The 15,206-nt window shown below is 42.3% G+C and overlaps 1 long non-coding RNA gene and 2 pseudogenes across 1 annotated transcript; 1 reads left to right on the top strand and 2 right to left on the bottom strand.

Annotated features, from left to right (window-relative positions):
• Nucleotides 1–259: 259 nt before the first annotated feature.
• On the top strand, nt 260–14,690 carry LOC144341412 (uncharacterized). The gene is made up of 3 exons (XR_013418331.1): nt 260–404; nt 2,521–2,670; nt 14,347–14,690. It is a non-coding gene; the product is annotated as an uncharacterized LOC144341412 (long non-coding RNA).
• Nucleotides 3,157–3,724, bottom strand: LOC114678682 (large ribosomal subunit protein uL13 pseudogene; annotated as a pseudogene).
• Nucleotides 9,159–13,552, bottom strand: LOC144341344 (transcription factor NF-E4-like; annotated as a pseudogene).
• Nucleotides 14,691–15,206: the final 516 nt, after the last annotated feature.

Genomic DNA, 15,206 nt, shown 5'->3' with positions numbered 1-15,206 from the left:
GAGTTGATGGGTGCTGACAAGTTGATGGGTGCAGCACACCAACATGGCACAAGTATACATATGTAACAAACCTGCACGTTATGCACATGTACCCTAGAACTTAAAGGATAATAATAATAAGAAATAAATATTAAAAAATGCACAAATACAAAACTAAATAATTGCTTAAAACAAAATTTTATGACAAATAGAGTTATTTTTAATACAAGATATTTAAAAATTTTTTAATGCCATAATCTGTTTTTTTAACATTCTTCAGGTTGGTATCTTAAAAGCGACAAGCTTTCTCTTTTGAAAAGGTCTTGAATGATGACTCTCTCCTTCACCTTTTTTTTTGGCTCCTGTAACTTTACTAATTATCTGCAGTAAGGGAGAAAAATTGTTTCTAAAATCAGGCAAATAAGGTATGTTTTGAACATGTCTTTTATTGTGCATGCCTGTTATATCTCTAACTTTATATGTGTCATGTAGAGGTGATATTTCAATACCTAACTGCATGAAAAACCTCTAATCAATTAACTTACAAAAATGTAAATGCTTTTCAGATTAGTAAAAGCTAGCTCAGATGTTTTTTAATTTACATTACTTTGGTAATCTTTGGTAAAAATTAGTTTGCTAAATTTAATCTCAAAATTGTCCAGTAATTTAAAAACCTTAAAGTCATGTTTAAATGCTTGTTTTCTTTTTCCCACAGAAATTTGGGTTACTAAAAAGTTAAAATAGTAAAAGCATGAAATGTGCCTTTGTTAGAATTTTATAAACACAAGGATGTTAATTCTCAAAAATATGTTACTTTTTTTGTTAAGAAACTATTTAAGAGTTGCTTTATAATGAAGAAAATTATACAGATAAAATGAAATAAATTAGAAAAACACAAGCCAGGGCATCAAAAGTTAACTCTGAGCCCTGTGGTTACCAAGAAAATAGTTGATATGGGAGAACAGTAAAACCAAGTAACTATTAAAAACCAAAGGGTGTAATGCAAGGAATTGTTCCATTTTTAGATTGGTATCATTCAGTTTCTTTAAAAATGGTGGATTGTAAAAATAACCACTTTAAGGACCAAATTCTTAATTTTAAATGCCAGAGAACTTAGGAGCTTGCCTGGATTACTGCAGGACCCACAGTTCATTACTGAATGATTACTGAGTATATGTGATCCAAATGCACAGGGGGTTATTCCTGAGAAAGCTATCAGCCTAGTAGACCAGATAATGCCATTACAAGGTCCACTTGCCTTGAGAAGGGGACTGCCCAACTCTCCCTATAAAATACCAAGTGAAATACCCCAGATGAAGCAGTTAATAAGTTTCATATGCAAGCCATGTTGGACTAGCTTTAGATAACTGGACTATCCTCCCACCAAATAGGTCTATTACCTGGGTCATGGCAAATTTGGGGTTAAGAGGGCCCCTTTTGCATGGGTACCCCTCCCACAGAATCATAGATCTGTTTAAGAAGCCTTATCAAGTCTGCTGCCCCTCATGAGTCTTACAGATGCAACTCCCTGATGAGAACCCAAACCCTTTTCACAAGAAAAGGTAAAATTATCTAGGGCAAAAACAAAAAGGGCTTCCTGGGACCAGAACATAAAAACTTATAGGTTAATAGAAGTATAAAATGTTTAGACACACTTTATGTAAGGTAGCTGTAACCCCCTTTACCTAAATATCTTATGAAAATGATTACTATATCTAATTGAGGGATGTTTTCCCCTTTCTATTACTATAAAACTGAAGACCTGTCAGTCTGCTCATGTAAATCCTCCACTGCATAGCCTTTTGTGTAACACATTTATCGGGGCTGATGGCAAAAACTATGAGTACTTTTCAATAACACCAACTGAGCTAGATAAGTTCTACTTGATGAGGCATTTACTACCTTGCTATGAAATGTTAACTGAAGCTACCCCTATACTAATGGAAAAAATGTTTCCCAAAGAGTTCCATGATCAAATAAAAAATAGTTTACATAAATCTTGCTACCTAATAAGTAGAGAGCCTTTTTCCTAGGACTAATTGTGAAAAGCTGCTAAATTCTATATGTCTATCTGGTTTGTAAATAACATTTCCAAGGTAAACAAACATCTTGTCTTAAAAGCTGCTGCCGTGGTTAAAGGAGGGTCAGGAAAATCTTTTTTTTTTTTTTTTTTTTTTAAGTTATTTGGGTAAAGTATGTTTTTGTAAGCGAATTTACCTTTCTGAATTCTCCAAAATTTAGATTGTAATTTTATAACAGTATAGTTGTCTGCATGAGTTCAGTAATAGTTAAAAAAAAAATTGTTTTAGGGGAAAAGCGTGACATTCAATACTAGATTTCAGCCTTAACTTTTTAGGTGCAGATTAATTCATTCTTTCTTGGCTACAATAATCCTCTAGAAGGTACCAGATTATAATTTTTCTGTATATTTGTCATTGGTGCTCTAATGAAATAGGTTTCTTTTTCTGTTCTAACATATGAATTACTCTTATAACTGTCAAACTATAAATGTTACTTATCTCTCCTTGTTTTACTTCCAAGGAAACCAAAATCACGGTATTCTGAAAACCAGAAATATGAATCTCCCTCATTTGGCATCCCGCTGACCCCAGACCTGTTTCACTGCTAATGCTCTGCAGCCAAAACTCTACAAGCTGCCTCCCTCTAGGCCCAGGTACTATCGTGGAAGAGGTGGGTACATAAGATTGTAAGAGACTGTTTTGAGGAATAAAATTGGGTCAAGATCAAACCCTCCAAATCAAAAAGATGGTAAAAAAAAAATGCCTAAACAGCTGGTAAAACAATTTTAGTTGCCTTCTAAACTATTATGTGTCACTTTTGCATCCACCCCAACCATAAATTTTTCTGCTTACTATAAAATTAAAGGGAAATATTTCCTAACAGGATAAAATACCTTGTAACAAAGCCTCCTGGGTATAAGACTCCCAATTATGAGTTGTGGAGATAAATCTATCTATCTATATTTTTTATTTTTCAGAACAATGTTTATGTTGTGTATAGCTAATTGCTGTTAAGTCTAACACAAATGAAGCTTACAGTAGCTCAACACATAAAAGTTAAAAATAAGTTGATCTTGCAACTTTGCCTTTTGGTTTTATTGTCGGCTTTATTGATTGAATTATTTACTTTTTGAGGAATAAACAGTCTTTATTGGACTCAGAGCAGGAGTCCGTGGGTCTTGAGGACCTCTGTATATTTGTCAGTTTTCTTCTCCACGTTCTTTTCGGCTGTTTCCATAGCCTCATGAGCTGTTTCTTTTTCCAGTAGTGGATCTTGGTCTTCTCCTTCCTCTTCTCCTTCAGGGTGGCTGTGACTGTCTGGCACTTCTAGCTTGAGGGCAGCAGGAACCACCACCTGTTTTTTCTTGTCATAGGGTGTTGGGATGCTGTCAAACACCTTGAAGGGTCCAGGGAGGCCTGGCCTCCTTGGTCTTGTGAGGCAGCATGCCTCGCAGTCTGCTGGAAGATGAAGCTGGGGGCCAGGAAGTGGTGGGGACCAGGAAGTGGTGGGGCCAGGAAGTGGTAGATGTCTCAGGAAGGGTTGCTGTTCATCCCCTTGCAGAGGAAGGCCAGGTACTTCAACTTGTTTCTGTAGACATTGCCAGAAATGTTAATGCCCCTGCAGCATATGACCACCACCTTCCAGCCAGCTTAGCCACCATGGCAGTCAGGAAGCCCAGGAGATGGCTTCAACCACAGAGCTCCAGGCCTTGCCCCTACACCATCTTCAGCAGCCACCTGGGAAAAGAGTTCCCTGTTTTTAGATGAAACAGGGAAGGGTATGGGGCCCCCTCACCCCTGAGGTACCTCTGCCAGATTTCCCTGGAACCCTGTTTGAAAACCACAGATCAATTTCAATCCTCATTGTCCGTATGAGGAAACAGAAGCCAAAATAATAGAAAGAACCAAGATGACCTTGTGCAGAGGGAACAGCAGGATTAGGACTTCACCCTCCTAATTCTTGGAGTTCTGATATTTCCTGCTCCCTACTCTGCTATGAAGAACAAAGCCAAGGTGTGAAGTTACAGGGGCTGTGCAGGGTCTGACCTCCAGGGCTGTAGGGGACCATTTACCACAAGAAGCCAGTAGCCAGGTACGGTGGCTCACACCTGTAATCCCAGCACTTTGGGAGGCCGAAGAAAGTGGACGACTTGAGCCCAGGAGTTCCAGACCTACTTGAACAACGTGACAAAACCCTGTCCCTACAAAACATACAAAAACAATTAGCTGAGGGTGGTGGCACTTGCCTGCAGTCCCAGCCACTTGGGAGGCTGAGGTAGGAGGCTGTAGTGGGCCGTGATTGCACCACTGCGCTACAGTCTGGGCAACACAGTGCGATCCCATCTCAAGAAAGAAAAAGAAAAAAAAAAAGCCACTAGCCTGGCATTACTCAGCTCAGTCAACAAAACAAAACATTTGTTTGTTTGTTTGTTTTTCTGGAAAAGGAATTACAAACATTTTTCCAAGGGCACATCTAGCATGTCTCCCAGAAATGTACCTGCCTTAGTATCCCTTCCATACCCAGGAACTAGCTGCAGGGCTCTTGTATCGGGTTGAAGCCCAAGAGTGCACCAACAAGCAACGCAAGGTGGTGTGGAGCAACATGCTGTTTTAATGAGGATCTGGGTGCAGGCGGGCTGAGGCCTAAAATGGCATCACCCTCAAATGAGGATGGGGCAGGGGTTTTATAGTCTCCTGTAAACAGGAAGTGTCTCAGTCTGATGTAACTGCTACGCAGTACCCAAATGGAGTCTCTCTTGATCTTCAGGAGTACGTGTCTTCTGGCTAGCTGTCTTCTTGCTTTTGCTATCTTGCTGATGCTTGCTGCTGGCACAAGTGGTCTTACACCTTGGAACTGGGCCTGAGAAGGGAGGAGTTATTCATTCCCTTAAGCTTTCAGGCCCCGGGGAGAATCTTTCATTCCTGTCTATTTGGTTATTGAAAAGGGAAAAGGGATGGCTTTGTCATTACTTTAAATGTGACATAAGAGTAGCGTGGGCACCTTGGAAAAAGATAAACTTAACTTTGGGGTATTCTTGAGAGATAGGTTGGTATCCATTGTGTCGCTGTAGCAGGAACATCATTTAGATTGTCTGGCAGCTAACTGCAGTTTCAACAAGAATTTTAATGGCTTTTATTATTAGTGGGATAACATAGGTGAGAAACAGGAAGAACCCAGTGATGAAGACTACTGTCCCTACCAGCGTTTTAAATCTTCCTAAATTAGAGAACCACCTTCCTGGAAGATTTGTTGGGTCCAATCCCTTCCAGGTTTGGACTGGTACAGGGGCTACTTTTCTGATGTTTAAAGCAATTTCTAGTACTGCTTTTCTGTTATCGTCTATGTTAAGACAACAATTGGAGATATGAAACTTACCACAGGCCCCACCTTCTTCTGCTAATAAGTAGTCTAGTACCAGCCTGTTTTGATAAATTGCCACATGCATTTGGCTCTGTTATTACACGAGCATTTCCAGGGCTGAGGCGGTTTGGTTGGTGATTATCTCTAGAATCACCTTTAGTCTAATTCTTCTATTTAGCGTATATATGGCAGTTGCAATAACCCCATGAATCATCCTCAGCCCAAGTGGCAAGACTGTAATATTCGATGATCTGCTGTGGAGGCCATTCTTCCTATTGCCATCTTTGGCTTCTTTCTACCTTTAAGGATCCTTTTGTTGTTGTTGTTTAGGTTATTATATACAGGGACACTGAGGGTGTTGCCTGCTGTTAATGTTTCGGAGGAAGGAGTAACCTTGGGCATGAGCTTGACTCATGTGCGATGGACCCAGTGGGGGAGTTCTTGGACTCTCACTGCAGTTGGCATGCTGAGTATTAGTGTAGGGGCCTGTCCACTTCAGTTGTAGCTTTTTGTGAGGGTCAGGTTGGAAGATAAACACGTCTGTCCTACAAGACAGTTATGTTGAGAGGACAAGGAGGTGTTGACAGGGAGGGGCACAGCCTCATTTGCTGCTTCATGAATGAAAGACCGTGTCTGGATTAAGGAGAGGAGGTAACTCCCGAGTGGCTCAGAGTCTGCCAAGGGTGGAGGCCCTAAGACAAAAGTCTGACCATACATGATTTCAAAGGGACTTTAAAAAGAGGGTGATTTTGGTGTTGAGTGGAGTCTCATGAGGGTGAAAGGGAGATTTTTTTTTTTTTTTTTTTTTTTTTTGTCCACAACTGGCAGTTTTCTAGAGTGAACTTGCTGAGTTGGGCTTTAAGGACAGTTATTTTTTTCAATTTGCCTGAAGATTGAGGCCTGTAGGGTATGTGGAGAACCCATTTTATACCTTAGGATGTAGAGACGCCTTGGGTAATTTGGCTGATGAAGGTGGGCCTGTTATCAGACTGGATGGATGTTGGGAGACCAAAATGGGGAATTATATGCATGATGAGAGATTGTGTGATGACATTTGCACCTTCTGAAGTTGTTGGGAATGCTTCTACCTATCCAGAGAAAGTACAGACAAAGACTAGAAGATAGTGGAGCCATTTATCAGGCCACATGTGAGTGAAGTATACTTACCAATCTTGCTAGGTACCTGGCCCCAGGCTTGGTGGGTAGGAAAAGGCAGTGGCCGGAGGGAGCCCTTGTGTGAGTGCCAGATAGAGCAGGACTGGGTAATTTCTCAAACACGGCTGGAAAAGTAAGGACAAGTGAGAATATGGTGGAGAAGTTGCAAGAGAGGTTTGTAACCAACATGGAAAGAGTTGAAGCTTTGGAAGTGAGGAAGGCTTTGAGAGTGAGGAAGAATGAAGCACCCTTCCTTGACATGCCATGGTCCTTGCTTTTGAATGTTTTGGGCTTGGAAGTCTTCCTTTTCTTCTGAGGAATAAAGAGGAAAGAACAAGGAAAGGGACAGAAACTGGGCTTGCATGCATTGTAGGACTACTTGTTTGGCTACATGATCTGCTAGCACATTTCCAGCTAATATAGTATTGTCTGGGGTTTGGTGACCCCTGCAATGAATGAAGGCAACTTTCTGTGGGAGCCTGGCAGCTTGAAGTAGTTTGCTGACAAGAGAGCCATTTATGACAGGAGTGTTTTTTGCAGTTAGAAAACCCTGTTCTTTCCAGATGGACAAGTGTGAGTGTACTATGTGGAACACATAACAAGAATTTGAATATATGTTGATCTGTTGTCTGGCTGCTAGAGTTTGAGTGAGGGTGATGAGTTCAGCTTTTTGGGAGGTGGTGCCTAGGAGGAGCAGCTTGGCTTCGATAGTGTTGGGGTGACACTACAGAATAGCCGGCATGCTGGCATCCTTTATGTAGGAAGGAACTGCCATCTACAAACCAAGTAAAGGAGGCACCTGGAAGGGATTGGTCTGTTAGGTTTGGAAAAGGTATGAGAAAGGTTTGAACATTGTTCACACAGAAGCATGTAGGGTCTTTGGCTGTTGTAGCTTCAGGTAAGATTATGGCCGGGTTTAGATGGGAACTGGTTAGCACGGTGATGTGGGGAGTTTCTATGAATAGAGCATATAGTTGGAGGAGCCGTGGGGCAGATGAGACTTAGTACACTGCGGTGAGCTAGCATGTCTTTGATGTTAAGGGTTGACTAAACTGTTAGGTTGGCATGAAGAGATAGTTTTAGGCTTTCAAGGGTGAGGACAGTAGCTGCCGCCAATGCTTGGAGGCAGGCAGGCCATCTGAAGACTGTGACTTTGAATTGTTTGGAGAGGTAGGCAACAACTTGAAGGGTGGATCCCTTAGACTGAGTTAGAACACCTAGTGCATCTCCATGCTGTTCATCAGTATAAAGGGAGGAACGTTTGGTGAGGTCTGGGAGAGTGAGGACAGGCGCTGAGGTGAGAGCCTTCTGCAGTAGATGGAAAGGTTGGGTAATAGTCTGTGCAGTGTTTAAAGGCTCCTGGAGAGGGCCTTTAGTGGCTTGGTATAATGGTTTGGCAAATAGAGCAAAGGAGGGAACCTAGAGTCTAAAATATCCCGCTAGTCCTAGAAAAGAGAGAATTTCTTGTTTAGTCTATGGAGGCAGGAAGGATTGGAGGAGGGATATGCGGTCAGTTGTGAGCCCTCAGGTTCATGGAGTAAGTGCTAGGCCTAGATAGGTGACTAAAGTGGTGCATATTTGTGCCTTTTAAGGGGAGACCCAGTACCCCCGCTCTGTCAGGAAATTTAAAAGAGAGATAGTATGGGCATTGCAGTCCTTTTGAGAGAGCTACATAGGAGCAGATCATCAACATATTGAAGGAGAGTGGACAGTTTTAGGGATAAGGTACAGAGGTCATGAACAAGGGCCTGTCCAAAAAGGTGGGGGCAGTTTCTAAAACCTTAAGGTAGTATGCACCAGGTGAGCTGACACAAAATGTTGGTGTGGGGTTTTCCCACGTAAAGGCAAAGAGGTTTTGGGAAGCAAGGTGTAAAGGAATTGTGAAAAAAGCATCCTTTAGTTTTAGAACAGAAAAATGGGTGGTGTTAGAGGGAATTGCAGAAAGTAAAGTATATGGGTTAGGATCTATGGGACATACTGGGAGTATAGCCTGGTTAATGAGCCTGAGGTCCTGGACTAAGGGAGAAGTTCCATCGGGCTTTTTAACAGGTAGAACTGGTGTGTTAAAAGGGGAGCTTGTTGGGCGGAGTAAGTCATTGATGAGGAGGCGAGAAATGGTAGACTTTAGGCCTAGAGGAGCTGCTTGGGGGATTGGATACTGCTTCTGTGATAGGAACTGGGTGGGCTCTTTAAGGGTAATGTGGACGGGGGTGTCATGTTCTGTGACTGAGAGTGTAGAAGTATCCCAAACAGTGGGGTGAAGTACAGATAGGGGATGAGGAAAGGTTGCGTGTTTTAGGGTGGGAGGTTGGAGTAGAAGAAAGCTGTAAGTACCAGAGGTGTCTAGGTGGATGCGTTGAGTACTATGGGGAATGTGGAAGTAGAGAGTAGTCTGGAGTTTTGAAAGGATGTCTGTCTAGGAGTGGAGTTGGGCATGAGGACAGGACTTAAAAGAGTGAGTGAAAGAAAAGGTGTGCAGGGAGTAGAAAAGTGGAGAGGACCTCGGGGTTTGGAGACTGGTCCTTAATTCCCACAACAGAGACTTGGGACGACTGGGTGGGTCCTGAAAAATTAGATAAAACAGATTAGGTTGCCCCGGTATTAATTCAAAAAACATACGGGCCTACCTGCCACCATCAGGGTTACCCTTGGCTCAAATTAAGAGATGGTAGTTGCTGGGGCATCCATTCCAGGGCACCATCAGTCTTCAGTGGCAAGGCCACTGAGATCTGAGTAGGTTTCGGCCAGCTCAGGAAGGGATGGGTGTGGTCCTTGTGGGGGCTGCTTACAGTCTGACTTCCAGTGGGGTCCTCTGCAGAGGGGGCACAGGCTGGTGGGCTTACCTGGGTTTCAACATTGTTTGGACCAGTGGCCTTCACTGCCACACTTGAAACAGGTGTCAGGTGGAGATGGATTGCTAGGAGGCTTCCGTGTGGAGCTGTGGCCCCATGGCCCTGTGGGGCTCCTGATGACAGAGGCAAGCATTTGAAAATCTGCCTGTTTTTGCCTTTTACTTTCCTCATCATGATTGTTAAAGAATTTGAAGGCTAAATTCAGAAGGTCTCGTTGTGAGATTTGAGGGCCGTCGTCAAGCTTCTGAAGCTGGCATCAAATATCGGATATGGATTGGGAGATGAACCAAAGTTTTAAAAGTGGTTCCTTCTGGGCTAGCTGGGTCTAGGTTGGTGTACTTTCTTATGGCTTCAGTTAAATGAGAGAGAAAAAGGGCTGGGTTTTTGACAGGACATTGGGTGATTTCTGAAAGTTTTTCATAGTTGACTGCTTTATGGGCACCCTTTTTGAGTCCTGCAAGGAGACACACAATCATGTGGCCTCGATGGTGGCATCCAGGGGCTCCATCTTGATAAACTCAGTGGTGGTACTGGTTGGAGACTGCCTCTGCACCAGTAGGTAGGGCAGGAGCTTGGTGACGTATCAGCATGTGCCTGAGCTAGGGTCCAGATAAGGTCCAGGTCTTCTGGGGTGAGGGTGGAAGAGAGCATAACATAGAGATCATGCCAGGTTAGTTCATAAGACTGGGTAAGGTACTGAAACTTTCTAATGTAAGAGGTAGGGTCTTCTGGTAATGAACCAAGTCCTTCGTTAATTTGAGAGCAAGCAGTGAGGGAGAAGGGAACATGAACTCTAACAACACTTTCTGTTTCTGCTACTTCCCAAAGGGGGCACTGCAGCACAGGCACTGAAGTAAGGGTAGAGCATGGGCCAAAGATGGCGCCTGAGTATGGGTGGGAGAGAAGGAAGAACCTGGAAGTCCTTCTTGCTGAGGGTTTGAAGGGGGAAGTAGGGTTGAATGAACAGGCAGTAGAGGATAGATAGAGGGGAAAGGTGGCAGGATGGGTTTATAAGCCTCATGAGAGGGCGGTGTGGGAGAAGAATGGGTACAGGCAATCCTAGAATTGTCCTGAGGAGGGGATGGTGTAGAAAAAAGAAGTGGATACTCCTGCCTGGGAAGATGGCGGCTGGGAAAATGGCTACCAGGAAGACAGCGGCTGAGAAGATAAAGAGGAGGCTGGGGGGTTAAAGAAGATGGTTGAGAAGGAGAGGTAGGGGTTGGGAGGGGTAGGCAGCAGTCTGCTGGATCAATGGAGGAAAAAGAGGTGTGGTCGGGAGGAGGAAGGGGATCTGGGTGGCAAGAATGGAGAAGGATTTGAACAGGTGAGCAAGAATTGCAGAGGTCACATTGTGATCTGAGTGCAAAAAGGCCTGGACAAAAAGGCCTCCCCATTTCTCCAATGATCAGCAATAATTGCTTAAAGCAGTTAAAATTGTAAAGTCGAATGTTCCATTTGCAGGCCATTTGGACCCATTATCCAATTTGTTTTGTGTCCAGACTGAATTGCAAAAAAAGACAAGGCATTTAGGGCAGATATCTTGCCTGAGGCCTAAGGTTTGTAGGTTTTTTTTACCAGGCAGCCTAGAGGGCTGGCCTTTGGAATGGAAGACTGGGAATTTCCCATAACAGAGGGTCAGCTTGGGAGAACAGGGAAAAGGAGACCATCCTGGACAGCCAGAGGGAGACAATAAAAGGAGCAATTGTCACCGCTGCCTTTTTCATTCCCAGAATGGGATCAAATGACTTAGAGGCCTCTCCCTAAAACCAGATGATCAGCGAGTGCCTGGCACCTGCTGGGAGCGTTCTTGGACCAACACTGGATTTTCAAACCAGAGAAACCAAAAGAGGCCATGCGGATTTTTTCCTGTTAACCGGGCTCCCGGGGAAACTTACCAGTAGGCGAGATCAATGACTGATGTCCATGCACAGAGAGACGACTGAGGAGCTTCCTTTGTCTGGCTGCTGTGACCTGCTCTCTGGGGTGGAGGGGTAGGTCCACCGGGGACATGGACTGGAGCCCCTCCTGGGTTTCGGCACCAGACACAAGGCTCTTGTATTGGTTCGAACCCCAAAAGTGCACCTACAAAAACACAAGGCGGTGTAGAGCAACACGCTGTTTTAGTGAGTGCCTGGGTGCAGGCTGGCTGAGGCCTAAAATGGTGTCACCCCCAAATGAGGACGGGGCAGGGGTTTTACAGTCTCCTATAAACAGGAGGTGTCTCAGTCTGATGTAACTGCTATGCCTCTCTCTTGATCTTCAGGGGGTACAAGTCTTCTTGCCAGCTCTCTTCCTGCTTTTGCTATCTTGCTGACACTCACTGCTTGCGCAAGTCGTCTTGCACCTTGGGACTGGGGCTGAAAAGGGGGACTTATTCATTATCTTAAGCTTTCAGGCCCCAGGGAGAACATTTCACTAGCTAGAAGGAGCCTGAAGGAAACCTGGTTTCAGCATAAATATGATGATGGATTTCACAGTGCCACAGTATTGTCAGTTTTTTAAAACTTTACTTAAAATAATAATTTTCAGAAGTAATGAATACCTGTCTACATCCATTCTTATCTGGCCTAGAACAATTAATTGGCTATAAATCTTTTGACCCTTAAGGCCCTCAGTCATACGGAGTCCTGCCAAGAAAAAAAAATGACACTGTAGAATTATATGACCTTTCATGTGACAAAACCTTTTGTCTCCCAAATACCAGTATATGATGCAATACAAAAGTGGAGGTGGGGGAATAGATTTGTCTGCTGTTAACAAGTCTATAATAATTTAGATACCAAGGACCAGGCGTTTCTTGCATTTAATTTACATCTTCCTCAGGATGCTCTACTTATGGAGATGAACTAGCCAGAAAAGAGATTAAATTTATTAAATTATAATTCAATGTTGGTCCCACAATTTCCAAATCAGATTTATCGTAGGGTTCAAATAACCCTTAATAAGGAAGGTAAACACATTTTGGATCTGATCAAAGAATATGATGATGCATTCAGGGTTTTCTTTCTGGCGATGGGGTTGTTAATTGCCCTCTGAGTCCACCTATAACCTTGGATGCCCAAATCTTCACTGTCTTTATGATAGACATTTTCTTGTAAATGTTATGCCAAATACAGCAGAAGGAAAGGCACAATTAAAGACCCAGGTAATGATAGCTCAGAAAATAGATGTGATCCGGCTTTTTTTTTTTTTTTTTTTTTTTTTTTGGCTAAACCGTAAGCCTGACCATTTCACCCCTTAAAGAATTGGCTATTACATCAGGTCAGGCCGTGTCCTTCCCCTAATTTCAAATCGCTAATGCTTCAAACTATTACCATCAAATCAGAGGACTCCAGGAACAAGGCTTCCTAGCACTGTGGGACCCTGCTAGATGGCCAAATTAGACAACTCTCGGAATGAGCCTTCCTAGCGCTGTAGGATCTGCTGCTGTTTGCTGGCCTGCATGTGCATTCTATGGAATGCCTTTTAACCAAGAGCGGGAACTGAGGACTAAGCTCTGATTTTTTTTTTTTTTTTTTTTTTTTTAAATCTTGCCCAAATTCCTATCTAAGGGGTCTGGGAAGTCATGCCCTACAGGACATAAATTCTTGTCAGATGGGTTTTATTTAACCCTGTATGTGGTGACTTACTTTCCAGTCTGACTCTGGCATAACAAGAAAGAAAATCAAATGTTTTACCCCAAAATATATTTCCTTGCCCTACTTTGAAATTGCCCCTCAAAGTCTCTTGTGGGAAAAAAACACATTCTATAGAGAATCCCTTTCCCCTTTGTTTTCCTTCTTCCTTTCCAGATCCAGCAGATAATCAACTAAGAGACGGGGACCCTTTTAGGTCAGATAAGGAATATTTTACAACCTGCTTTCTCTAAAGCCTGCTATCTGAGCGTTTCCTCTGCACAATAAAACTTATTCCCCACAATCCTGGATCTTAACCTGAACACTTCCTTTCTATTGATTTCAGGTCTTCAGATAAGCTCAACCAATTGTCAACCAGAACATGTTTAAACTTGCCTATAGCCTAGAAGCCCCCACTTTGAATTGTCCCACCTTTCTGAACCAAATCAATGTATTTCTTAGATGTATTTGATTGATATCTTATGTCTCCCTAAAATATAGAAAATCAAGCTGTATGTTGATCACCTTGGGCACATGTTCGCAAGACCTGAGAACTGTGTCATGGGCCATGGTCACTTATATTTGGCTCAGAATCAATCTCTTAAAATATCTTACAGAGTTTGACTCTTTTCATTGACAACTTCAAGTGTGGACTTCATGCGTCTGGTTTTAGTCCCAGTGCCTTTGATATTCAAGAAGAAATTGTCCTCAACAGGATAAAGAGTATTTCCTTAAAATACACAGTTTGCATCAGCTGACTTATTTGTATTTTTTTACCTCTGCAGTTCAGACTACTTACAAACATTCATTAATCAGCAATCTGTCCTTAGTTCAAGTATTTCATAATTTAAAAACCATAAATTGCTTTGGAGTGTACACTCATCTCTGTGCTTAGAACATTTTGATATATTGACAACGTATACTTAAAGACGGTTTTGATCGTTATAAACTTAGTTCCATTCATCTAGTTACAATGCATACAGCTATGATAGCCATAAACATATCAATACAAAGAGACTGAAAGGCAATATTGGTTAAATACAGATAAAAATGCCAATGAAGACTTGCACACCAGGAGGACATTTGAGGGTGATTTTTACATGAATCTTTGGCTTGGGCTTCTTAGTGGGCTGGGTTGTAATGGAAGCATGTTGCCCAAGTGGTATTGAAAGCTCTTGAGAGAAGAGCTTAGGAATGGAGACATTAAATGACAAATAGAAATCCTTCACCTATTGAGTTTTATCATGTACAAAAGGCAGCACTTTAAAATGTATGACTTTTATTACATCTACTAAGTAGGAATAACTTATTTATCCACTATATTGCATGACTATATCTGCATCATTCCTCTTTTTTGCATGCAGGGAAATGCCAGAGAAGTAGCAGGAAAGAGGCCTTGGCGTCCATAATCACTCTTCATGGAAGGGAGAAAAGGAGAAAGAGAGGGAAGAGAAAATTCCCAGACAACCATAATTTCTCTACCGTATCACTGAGAAAATACTTTATTTCTAGGAACATTGACATAAAAAGAGAATAAACTCATATGTTGTTGATGACTTGGACTTGGCAAGAAAGCTTACACAGGCTTTTTCTAATCATGTGGTAATATCATGTTAGGTGGCAGATCCTTTAATTGCCTTAATACTTTGTGATCCCAGTGGTTAGATGTACTTTGTAGATGTGAGATGCATAAAAACATATTTTGTTATCACACAGCATTTTGAGTTTGCTTTTTCCATAGAACCTGAATGCTTTTATGTCTTCTGTGTCTTAGAGATGAGTAAAAACAAACAAAAAAATCCACTATTTTTATAGTACTTTGTCCTCTGTTCTCTGTTTTACATCTACTTTTTAATAGGTTTTTTTTTTAACTCTTCAGAAGAGATTTCAAACTTTTCTTCACAAGAGATTTAAAATTAAGACTGCTATTATTTTTTTGAGGCACTTTCTGAAGACCCTTCTCTCCCCACCAGTTTGTGTTTGGTATACTGTAGATGCTGTGAGGATTTAATCAAATTAAAATATGTGCTTCCTGCCAGGGTCAACCACAGCCTCTGAAGATTCTTTGTGCAAATTTGACAAAGGCACCCCTTCCCTGGCAGTTAGAGCTCTGCACAAGAGTATGTAGCCTGGAGAGCAGAGTACAGACTAGATTTCTGGCCCTGCTTAGACATCAGCTGGGTGCTTAACTGGAGGAAAAAAAAAAAGATTTGTAACACTATAT

The sequence above is a fragment of the Macaca mulatta genome, chromosome 6 (genome assembly GCF_049350105.2).
Source record: "Macaca mulatta isolate MMU2019108-1 chromosome 6, T2T-MMU8v2.0, whole genome shotgun sequence".
NCBI classification, from domain to species: domain Eukaryota; kingdom Metazoa; phylum Chordata; class Mammalia; order Primates; family Cercopithecidae; genus Macaca; species Macaca mulatta.
The sequence above is the reverse complement of the archived record's forward strand: the minus strand, read 5'-3'. Positions and strand labels throughout refer to the sequence as shown.